The following is a 12,117-nucleotide window of genomic DNA, read 5'->3' as shown; positions in this document are numbered from 1 at the left end:
GTGGCCATGGCAACCTGGTGGCCCATGGACATTTTACTTTGGCCTACACAGAATAATTTTAAATGCTTGAGCCAACATTTGACACGAAGGAGACTGCTCATAAAAGTCTAGATTTCTAGCTTTTCTTGAAGATCAGAAGATCCAGCAACACAGGGCGACTTGAGTGATGACAGCAAGCCAGAACTAGGCAGCAGCCCCCTCTAGCCAGACCACGTACCAAACCCCTGCCAAGCTACTTTACACTTCGAATCCTATCTGGCCTCTGCAGTCATTTGAGTTTGCAATTCCTGGCCTAGATCTACTGAGGACAGTATGCCAGGAGTCCTGAAGAGATGGGAAAATAGGGTTGGAGACAAAAGGGAATTCCTCTGATCGGAGCAAGAAGAAAAATAATTTCTCTACAGATTAAAGAGATTTTCAAAAGTTGAGGAGTAAGACAAAGGGCTGCATTCTCTCAGTGAGCAACAGAGACCCGAGAGGGCTAACTGGTAATGTTCTGGAAAAGTAGCAAGACTTCAGTAAGGAATGGCTGTGTAGTTCTCTGCTTTGGCAAAGATGTTCTTGTTCCATTTGTGGATTAAAAGCAGCAGGGCAAGAACCATACCTCGTGGACTGGGTTCATAGTTCTCAGCAATTAAGGCACACTGATGGCCAATGATCTAGGGCCCTTCCCAAGAGATGTCCTCAGGACTAAGCAAGGTTAAATTTCTAGCCCACCAGGGAATGAGAACCTAGGTTGTTTTAAGGGAGAAAAAAGTGCAATATTTCTTGAGCACATGAAATTGAGAATTGCTACAATTTCCAAGGGTTCCAGGAAGTCACAAACACACACCTCCAAATTCTTTCTCCCTCAGTTTTGCTGTTTTTTTTCATACATCTTGGTGGGTTTCTCAGATGGCCATTCCTATTTGCCCTGTTCTGAGGGCTGCTGTAGCCTTGGCCTACAAATACCTGGGTTTTATAGTGTCTTTAGTATCAGGATGTTTGGAAGTTTCTCTCTGTTGCTCTGACCTGGACACTGTGGTCCTGAGATGGAGCAGCAATTTCCAGATTCCTAACATACTGAAAGAAGCCCAGTGGATAGCTTCTCAGCTGACAATAGAGTTCAGCTCAGGCAAGTCTGCAGAATGGGGTGACAAGACACTCCCTGTGGTCTCTCTAGAGAGAAAAAGTGGAGCTTTCTCTGGTTGTTCAGGAGGCAATAATTCCACATGGTCCTTAAGAGCACCAGCTTTAAAGTCAGACAAACCAAGTTCAAGTCCTGGCTCTGCCACTTAACAGCTTTTTTGATTTTCCTCAGGCAACCTCCGTTTCCTCAAAATAATAGTACTCGTCTCACAGTTTTGTTGGGAAGGCTCAATGAGGTAACACATAGAAAGTGTCTAGTTCAACAGTTCTTACTGTTCACAGTAAGAACTCAACTTAGGGTTAGCTATTAAAATAATATATTTTTGAAAGTTGCTAAGGGAATAGATCTTAAAAGTTCTCATCACAAGAGAAAAATTCTTAAGTGAAATAATGAATGCAGATGCTGAGCAGAGGGACTGGCAAATAGTAAGTGCTCAATACATGCTATATTTAAGTGAAAAAAAACAAGAAAAAATTCTGTAATTATTTATGGTGATGGATGTTAACTAGACTTATTGTGGTGATCATTTCATAGTACATATTACAAATATTGAACCATTATGTTGTACACACGAAACTAATATAATGTTTCTTCATTACCAATTTTATGAAATCTGCATTTTTTTAAAGGAAAACACACAAACACACGTGTGCTCTTTTTTTTTTCATTTATTTATTTTTGGCTGCATTGGGTCTTCGTTGCTGTGCACGGGCTTTCTCTAGTTGTGGCGAGCAGGGGCTACTCTTCATTGCAGTGTGCGGGCTTCTCATTGCGGTAGCTTCTCTTGTTGAGGAGCATGGGCTCTAGGCGCGAGGGCTTCAGTAGCTGTGGCTCGCAGGCTCAAGAGTTGTGGCCTGTGGGCTCTAGAGCGCAGGCTCAGTAGCTGTAGCGTACGGGCTTCCTTGCTCCGTGGCATGTGGGATCTTCCCGGACCAGGGCTCGAACCTGTGTCCCCTGCATTGTCAGGCAGATTCTTAACCACTGCACCACCAGGGAAGTCCAAAGTCTGCATTTTTACCACGCTTTTAATATGCCAAGAGCAAGCATTAGGTCTACCCCAAGAGTAACTAAGACATGGTGTGGAGCAGACAGGGCTAGAATTACTGTTCAGTTATGAACTATGAGGTGCTCCATAGACATGACAAGGGATGAGCTTTCCTGAGAGAGGGACTATTTCTTATACCAAGGCAGGAAGGTGATACCTCTTGGCTCCGCGTAGGCAAAGCCTCCTACTTCCTTTCTCTCATCTCAATCTCTCAGCCAGGCGGAGCCCCAGGCAAACAGAGACTGATAGGAAGGCATAGGTGGCTTAACATCCAGATCATCTTGTGGAGTGAATTTGTGGCCCACAGAAACAGCCACTTGTAAAATCACCTTTCTGATGCTCTCAAAACATGCAAGCATCTATGAAAAGATATAGGAGAATTTCCTTTTGAATTAACATCTGAGCTCCTGAACACACTTCTTTCTTTCTTTTTGGCCGTGCCTTGCGACATGCGGGATCTTAGTTCCCTGACCAGGGATCGAACTCGTGCCCCGTGCAGTGGAAGCACGGAGTCTTAACCACTGGACTGCCAGGGAAGTTCCACGCATTTATTTCTTTATTACGTCATCTGGATCTTCTCAGTCCCTTGAAATCTAAATAGGATTGCCTCAAAATTCCAATTCTGCAGTATGGGGGAAGACCTACATCTCTCTAAGAGACCCATAATTTCCTCAATCATTCTCAGTTGCCCCTTTCTCCCTGACTCTCCTGTCCAGGGAACCATCTCTGCTTTCCACTGAAGAGACCCCGATGTGAAGTTCAACCCCTCCTCGGGTTGCCTCCAATGATCCACCCACAGAGAGCTAAGGGTGAACAATGAGATTTTTCACAAGACTTTAGGAAAAAAGACAGCACATGGCCTCCAGTGAGGTACATTAGAAACCACATTAAATGACCTCTACCTGACTGTCCACTGGATGTATCCAAGCTTCCCATGACCTTTGTATAACTCATAACTGATGCCCAAACATTGTTATCCCCAACCTTGTTTGTGTCAGTAGTACTGTTATTGTAATTATGTAACTTAATTCAATATAAACAAACACAAAATGTAACTATGAAAATACAGCTCTTGTTTGTATTAAAACTAAGTTAAGGGCCTCCCTGGTGGCGCAGTGGTTGAGAGTCCGCCTGCCGATGCAGGGGATACGGGTTCGTGCCCCGGTCTGGGAGGATCCCATATGCCACGGAGCAGCTGGGCCCGTGAGCCATGGCCGCTGGGCCTGCGCATCCGGAGCCTGTGCTCCGCAACGGGAGAGGCCACAACAGTGAGAGGCCCGCATACAGCAAAAAAAAAAAAAAAAAAAAAAAAACTAAGTTAAATGTTTTGTATAGACTTCACAAAGGTGCACTTATAGAGAAATTAGTGTCATGTTCAACCTCTGAGGAAAAAGAGCACTATACAAGATGGGGAATAATAGTAAACCTCTGGAAGGACTCTGTGCTGAGATTACTTCCCAAGTTTCTTTTAAGTTGATGATCCAATTTTAAAAAAATAAAAAAACTAGAATTCACAAATGATGCATTTGGAGTGCCTGGTGCAAGAAAAGCAAGGATGTCCAAAAGTAGCCACTTGGCTAGAAAACAAAGACCTTGGTCAGACATCAAATGATGAGTCAATGAATATATTACATGTCTTAAGATAAAATGTATAAATGTGTTTTTAATGATACCCTCATTTAACCATTTTTTACTTAACTGTGCAACTGCTCCTGTCATGTCAGATTAGAGGACTTTTGCAAGTCTTCAAAATTCACAGTTGACAATGATATTTTCAAAGTACTGGGTGTCCCCTACCTAGTCCTTTCTCTACCCAACACCCAGTTGCCCCTGTAATTTCAAATATTCTCCCCCTTACCATGCAGAATAAGCCCACACTCCCTGACTAACAAACTTATAATCAGAAACCTTTAACCTGGGTTTTCACCCAACAGAAAAATAATAACAGCCAACACTTATGGAGTATGCACTGTGTGCCAGTCACCATGCAAAGTACCTTATACCTATTAACTGAACAATCCCATAAGATAGAGAGCATTTTACAGATGAAGGACCTGATACACAGAAAGTTTAATCGGCCACCAAGCTAGTAAGTGGCAGTTGCATCCAGAACCCATGTTCTTAACCATGGTTCGATGGCAAAGATTTTCCACCTAACCTGCTCTGCCCTCCTCTGTAAAAAGCAGTTTAAAAGTAGCAACAACAACAACATATTCATATTATACAGTAGGTGTATTTATATATGTAGGTCAGGTGCTATGTCAGTGTTGGAGACAGAGACAGCAGACTCAATGCCTGGCCTCCTGGAGCTTACAGCCTAATCAGAGGGGCAGGCACTGAACAAGTAATTCTAAACATGACAAGGTGACAAACCACTCTTCAGAGACAGTGGCAAGAAAACCACTGGGAAGAGATATTTGCAACATGTATAAGCAACAAATCTAAGCAATAAAAATAGAAAATTAGCAGAAGACATGAACAGGCATTTCACACGAAAGGAAACAATGAATAGCAATAAATATATAAGAAGATGTTCAGCCTTATAAGTAATAAGAAAACAACGTGTTAATTTCAATAAGCTACTATTTCACAACTACCAGATAGGCAAAAACTAACAAGTCTGACAACACCAAGTGGCGGGGCGGGGGGATCTCCCATACACTGCTGGTGGGACTACAACTTCTATGAACACCTGGGAAAACAATCAGCATAAAGTAGAAGGTACATCCATTCTCTAACCCAACAATTCTGCTCTGAAATGTACACACTAGAGAAAAACTTGTCCTTGTATACCGGGAAGACATATGTGAGAACTGTTGACAGCATTGTCTGTAACAGGAAAATAAAAACAAAACTTGAAACAACCCAAATGCTCCCAAAAAGCAGCATGGATAAATAGGTTGAAATATATTTATTCACTGGAACACTGCACAACAGTGAAAATGAAGGGCACACAGGTGTCATCAAATGATTGATGATGTTCTACTTATTAGGCTGAATGGTGGGTAAGTGGTTGTATATCATCACTCTTTATACTGTCCTTCTTGTTATATGCAGCCATGTATGTGTATATTTCACTATATTTTCTAAAAGAGTAAAAAACTAATAAGTGCTACAAAGAAAAAGGAGCAAGAGCTAGGCGAGTATATGCCTTTTTCATATTTGCTATATGATATCTCCCAATTATGATGAGACCATGACCTGCTTCATTCCTATAGTGAAATAATAAAAAAGAAACTTCAATCAACTCAGTCAATATGGACCATCAGAACAGATCACTGTGACCTCAAAGTGGATTTAGAGGAAAGATTTGGAATAACTAAGTGGATGAATTTCAACAGACAGACTACCTCATTTCATGCTACATACACATATGTACTAGTCTTCATTCTATCGATCAATGTACTCATCTACTGAAAACTCACTGTGGGAGTGGCTAGAGTGCCACAGCTCACTCAACACCTATTTCCTGAGTCTCCTCAAAAGATCTTTGCGGCTACCCGCGGCGCCAGCAGCTGCAGCGGCTGAGCCGGAGGCGGACGAGGAGGCGGACCCGCCGGCGGCAGGTAATAGTATTAATAACTTCGAAAATATGGAACAGTGTTGTAAAAGGAAAGAAATCAAGGTAAAATGGAAGATGAATTGCGACTGTATTCAAGCGTCAAGGGCCTACGCGAGGAAAACCGGAAGGAAAAGAGTGGGTGTCGGCCAGCATGGGAGGCAGCTGGAACCCCTGCTGCTGGGAGTGTAAACTGGCTCAGTTACTTGGAGAATTGGAATTTACTGAGCTGCACATACGAAACCCCAGGATCCAGTAATTTCACTCTCAGGAATGTACCGAACAGAAATGCGTACATGCGTCCACCAACGTGCGGGTGCTGGCGTGTTTGTAGCAGCGGCGTGTGAGGCTGCCCAGATGCTGTGCGGCCGCAGAATGAGTAATAGGCCCCGGCTGATCACACAGCAGGATCCACAGCAAGAAAATGGACCGTCTGCACCCCATGAGCCACGCAGAGGGGTTGTACACACCATGAGTGGAAGAAGTCAGAAACAGAGGAACTCAGGGTTTGAGTCCGCGTGTATGGTGTCAATAAAGAATCAGGCAGAGGCAACCTGTGGCTTTAGAAGTCTCTCCCTTGGGGAGAAGGGAGCGTGAGGAGTACCCTCCTTTATCCAGGTGCTGTTACCCTGATATGTAAATTCATTGAGCTGAACAGTTTTGAGATGTTTGCTTCTCCGTAAGCACGCTCTGTTTCAATATAAAAGGGTTTTAAAAGCCAGTGAGAAAAGAAAGGAATTGTATGTTTATTGTATATAATGAAACACAATGTTTGCATGGACTTTCTGGACACTTATGTAGAGAAAAGTGCACAGACCTGCCTGGAAATCGTACCCATCAACTCTAGGATAGTGGTTACTTTGGAATAGGAAAAAAGGGGTCGGGAGGATGGTGTGCATTTGTAACATTTTGTTTATTAAAAATTCTTTTCAGCAAAAAATAGGGCACAATGTCCTCTTTAGTGAAATCTTGGTGGATACATGGGTTCTGATATTTCCTGTACTTTCATGTATGTTTGAAGTATTTCACAACAAAAATACATGTATTTAAAAGGATAAGATGGAAGTGAAACAGTGTTCATAGTGATTATCTGACTGGCTAGGAATTTAGGAGGCTTTTGCTTCCACAGAAAAGTTGAAGGAGACGTGGTCAAGGAAGCTTAGAAACATGCTTGGTATTTGAAAATTGCTTGTGTCATATCACAACCCTATACACGTGGAGAATAATGCACACAATGAACATGGATGTATATAGATTGTTGGGTTGGAGAGATTTTCTTTATTTCAAGATGTTTTTTTTTAATGGATTTTTAAAAATAAATTTATTTATTTATTTATTTAAAAAAAAAAAAAAAAAAGATCTTCGCAATTTTTGCCGAAAGAAGAATAAGGAAAGAAGCTTGGAACCTGAATGATTTTTCTGAGCCTATACTCTCAACCAGGAATTCATGGACAGGCTTCAAAGGATCCAAGAAATTCCTGAAAATACATGCAAAACATTGCATTCATGTGGATGTGTGTGTGTTTTAGAGGAAGAGTGCCTGTAAACATTTGAGTGTCAAATATGACCTTCTAAAAAACAGCCAGACTGCTACACTAATGGGATGGCTAATCATGCCCAAGTCCCGATTTTAGATTAAAAGTCATGTGTCCTGGGAAATCCCTCAGACCTGGGAAAACCAGGATGGTTGGTCACTCTAATATAGAGTTGCCAGACAAAATGGAGAATGCCCAATTAAATTTGAATTTCAGGTAAACAATGAATTTTTTTGGTATAAGTATGTCCTGAGAATTATTTATTATTACATGAAATTCAGATTTGCCTGGGCATCCTATATTTTTATTTGCAAAGTCTGGCAACCCTACCCTAATAGAATAACTAATAATAATAGTATAAATAGGAATAGTAATAGCAATAGCAGTAACCAACAATTATTGAGTGCTTCCTTCATGTCAGGCACAATTTCTTATTCCATCCTAACCACATCGCAGGAGGTTAGGATTATCATCATTTCCATTTTATGGATGCAGTAATTAAGGATCAAAGAGATGAAATAGCTTGTCCAATGTCACACAGTTAGTCAAGGGCAAAGTTAGATTCAAGTCCACCAAGATCCATGTTCTGTGAAAGAGGGAAGGGAGAAAGCTGTACCTGGAGAGGCCAAAGGTAGCTGAGTTTGCCACCTGAACTCGCCCCCTCAACCCCCATCACCTTTGTAATCAGTTACTTACCCTTGGGCTCTGAACACTTGACAGGCTGTGTATAGGAGGCTGACAGATTTGAAGCATTAGCACCATAGCTTGGCGAGCATCCTGTTTCCCAAACCCTGCTCTAACTCCCCCACTTTTCTCATAGGCTTTATCAGGAAGACTTTCCCAGAAGCCTTTCAGCCCACAAGAGTTGACAGTGGTTTAATGAACATCAGCTGAAATTCATCTGCCTCTTTGAGCTGCTTCCTGTTCCCCCAAATCTATTAGTACTTTGTCCAAATAGTCTGCAGGTTGGACTGGGACTTTCATGGAGGTGATCAACTGTCTCAATTTGCCTGGAACTGAGAGATTTCCAAGGATGCAGACTTTCAGTGCTCAAAGTGGGAAAATCCCAATAAAACTAGGACAGTTAGTCACCTATCTGTCTGGCAGATTAACCACACACTTTCACTAATATTATCTCACTTGATTGTTAGCACAACCCTGGGACAGAACCTATTTTACAGATGAGGAAACTGAATCGCAGAGATATTCAGTAATTGCTCAAGTGCGCAGGGTTGTGAACTGCAAAGCTGAGCATGCCAGATGTGCCTCACTCCAAAGCTGGGCCAAGAAGTGGTTTAATGCCCTGGGCTCCAGAGTCGGAATGCCTGACTCTGAACCATGAGTCTGACCTTGGGTCATTTCATAAACCTCTCCTAGTATCCCAATTCCCTTATCTATAAAAATGAGGATAATATTAAAACCTGCTAGCCCATTCTATGAAGATTACGTGAGATAATGCATTTAAAGCACCCAGCACAATGCCTGGTGCTTAACAAATGCTCACTGGTGGAAGCTATCATAACTACATCTTATTGCTAAAAGAATGAGATATGGAAACAGTTCTGTCTTCTCTGCATCAATCTCAAAGGTTGGAATATTTCCAAAATGTCTTTCTTTCCCCTTACAACAAGTTATCCATCTTTCATCTGTTTTTTCGTAAATATTTTTTAAACCTACATTTTCAGCTTTTACTATCTCTTGTGAGTTCCACACCCTGATCACAAGCTGTGTCTATTACAGAGTCCTTTTATTTAACCTATATTTTGCTGTATCTTTCACAAGCTCAAAGGGAGTAAATTTCAGTCAGGATCTACTTAAAGAACAAATCCTTCTAGACCCTACCCTGAGTGACTTGGTGAGCACACGGACCACGTATCTGCTTCATTCACCTCTGAGTTATAAATCATTGCATGTGCTCCATAAATATTTATTGAATTCACTAATTAATCAATCAATATCACTTCCTCCATTATCAACCATTCTTGCTACTCTGTATCTGGAATAAACCATTCCATTCTATGAGTCTTGTTTTGCAGTAATTTTTAACCCCCATCTTACAGTTGCTAATTTTTTAAAATTTACAGTTAGATAAAGCTATTCACCAACTCAGTCACAAGAAGAAAATCATTCAGACTAAGTAAGAGACAAGGAATGAATGAAGTAGGGTAGAAGGAATACCAAACCAGAAGTCAGAGGAAGTGAAGGCCAGATTTGCCATGCATCAGCTTTGTGTCTTGGGAGGAAAAGAAAGGCAATGAGAACATTGGTGTAGCCCTTGCTACAGGCCAACTCTGGATTAAACACATTCTAACGATTCTTTTCAATTTAATTCCCCTGCCAAGAAGCTATTTCTGTCCTGGTTTTAAAAGTAAAAAAGCTAAAACTCAGGGAATTTAAGTCTTTTTACCCAAGTTACACCTAGTAGTGAATGCAAGATTTGAACCCAGGTCCGTTGACTACACAACAGAGATTCTTCTCATTTTTCCCATCACCACCAAGTTGCCTCCTTAAAACAAGTGATTGCAATGGAAAATTGTTTCATTCAACCAGTTTCTAGCTTATGGGCCCAACAAGCTTCCCTTGAATCAGATCATGTCATTTATTAGTTTTCCTCGGGGTAAAAGGCAGAGTTTGAACTAGATGATGCCTTTCACATTTTAAATCCTGTGACTTGGTGCCAATGTGCTGGGGTTCACTCTGAAAAAAAGAGGCTGCTAGCTGGAGCACTCAGAATAAGGCAGCCTGTGTGTTCAAGCATCCATCCTTCTAGCATTATCAATCTGCCACATTAATATGCTAATTGTGAGGGAAGAAATGTGGAACTAATAATTCCATGTATCTTTCAAGTAAGGGCATCCAGGTAGCACCAAGATACTAGAGGACTGAAATCAGCATGATTGCATTGACTTTGAGTGTGTCATGGCAGGAGAACAGAAAATGGGTTCTTTCATCACAGCTCCTTAGCATGTTCATTCCAAAACAGTCCAAGAGAAAGAAAGCTCTTCTTTCCATTTTCTTTTGGTGTTGACATTATCCAGTATGTAGACCATATTGGCAGCCTCCTCCATACCTCCGGGAGCTCATCAAAAAGTAATAACCCTGACGCCTTGGAGCTGCATAAATCTGCTGCTCTCAGAATCACCACCCAGCTTGGAAGGGTTGGCTGACTTGAATAGATGGGGCTAAAAAAATGTCCCATTTGGCTTTTTCAGAATCTTGACTAATTGAACCATCTGGTGGAGGACAAAAACCATGTCATTTGGGGCGTGGTGATTTTAAATAAGCTGCCAGTGTGTGCAGGATAAAAAAGGATTGGTGGCATGTTGGTGATGGCTACAGGAGAACTTAGCACATCTGTCAGAATGAACCTCGAAATAGAACTTCAGTAGAACTAAATGCAAAATCATCCTTTTGCCCTTCATGACCCCTGCTCTGGCCCATAAAACCAAATATATGCTAACATATATTTGCCCAAATAAGGGCATTCCCAGCTTTGTCTTCTCCTTCCTTTACTAAGTATAAGCCTAACACATCAAAATGTAAGTCACCTACATGGCTCAGTTTGCAGGGCTCATTAAAGTCCTCCTGGGCCTCCCTGGTGGCGCAGTGGTTAAGAGTCCGCCTGCCGATGCAGGGGATACGGGTTCGTGCCCCGGTCTGGGAGGATCCCATATGCCGCGGAGAGGCTGGGCCCGTGAGCCATGGCCGCTGGGCCTGCGCGTCCGGAGCCTGTGCTCCGCAACGGGAGAGGCCACAACAGTGAGAGGCCCGCATACAGCAAAAAGAAAAAAAAAAAAAAAAAAGTCCTCCTGACTTATCCCCCATATCACCTACCCACCCCAAAAATGTATTAAACCCTGACTTTGCCACAGTGGCTGATATTTCCATTGTATCCTTTCTTCATATTAAATGTGTAAGTCTTTCTCTAAGATGTGGAAACATAGTGTGTTAGGTGGGGCTCCTCAGAAGCAGACCTTGGGAGGAGGGTTCACACGCAAGTGTTTTGTTAGATGTTTCCAGGGGAAATCAACAAGGGAGAAGCAGGATGGGAAGAGGGAGAGGCGAAGCCAAGGTTTGATTTCTGGCCAATCCGCATGAAGAGTAGATTCATCCCGATCCCACAGGGAACCCTGGAATGTAGGTCACATACCTCAGAGTTTGTTTCAATTTGAGGCAAGAAAGCTGGGCTTTCACACTCCTGCACATGTCAGTTGTTGGCCAAGAGCAGCCTAGGCAAGTAAACCCCAGGCCGTTCTATCGCTCTGAGAATTTGGGTGAAGCCACCCCTGTAGCACAAGAGTGTCCTTCCAAGACACAGTGTCACAAGGGCAGGTCATAAAAGAAAAAGCTCCCAGGGGCAAGTATGTGAAAAAGATCTAAGGGGATCTGGTGGGGCATGACAGCATCTGCTACACACATGAAGCTTTTCCCAGCCTTCAGTAGTTTAGGGCAAAATGGCTACCTGATAAGAGAACAGGCTCCAGGAGGAAGGGTGCAGATGGCAGGAAAGTTAAGTGACAAGAAGTGAGGAGATACTCCTGGGTAAAAGGAAGTAGGGCTCAGTGGCGGGGGGTCAGGGCGGGGGGCAGGTTGCAGGCAAGAACACTTGGGAGCTAAAGGAGAGGATGCAGTGGCGGAGGGCAGAGGGCGGAGGGTGGAGGGCGGAGGGAGGCGGAAGGACGTGGAGACATCCCAACAGACCACACGTACATCTGTGGAAACGGCTACTGAGCAGTGCAAAGGAGGGAGAAGATAAAGACCAGAGGGAAGGGCGCTAGATCAAGATGGGGTTCTAGTCCTGGCCCCAGTAAACTCACTGTGGCTCGGGATAAGCCATTTTCCCTCTCCT

The 12,117-nt window shown here is 42.8% G+C and overlaps 1 pseudogene; it reads left to right on the top strand.

Annotated features, from left to right (window-relative positions):
* Positions 1 to 6,006: 6,006 nt before the first annotated feature.
* LOC132486906 (serine/threonine-protein kinase MARK2-like) overlaps positions 6,007 to 12,117 on the top strand; it is a 76,656-nt pseudogene continuing 70,545 nt past the window's right edge.

Source organism: Mesoplodon densirostris, chromosome 3 (assembly GCF_025265405.1).
Source record: "Mesoplodon densirostris isolate mMesDen1 chromosome 3, mMesDen1 primary haplotype, whole genome shotgun sequence".
Taxonomy (NCBI): Eukaryota; Metazoa; Chordata; class Mammalia; order Artiodactyla; family Ziphiidae; genus Mesoplodon; species Mesoplodon densirostris.
The sequence above is the reverse complement of the archived record's forward strand: the minus strand, read 5'-3'. Positions and strand labels throughout refer to the sequence as shown.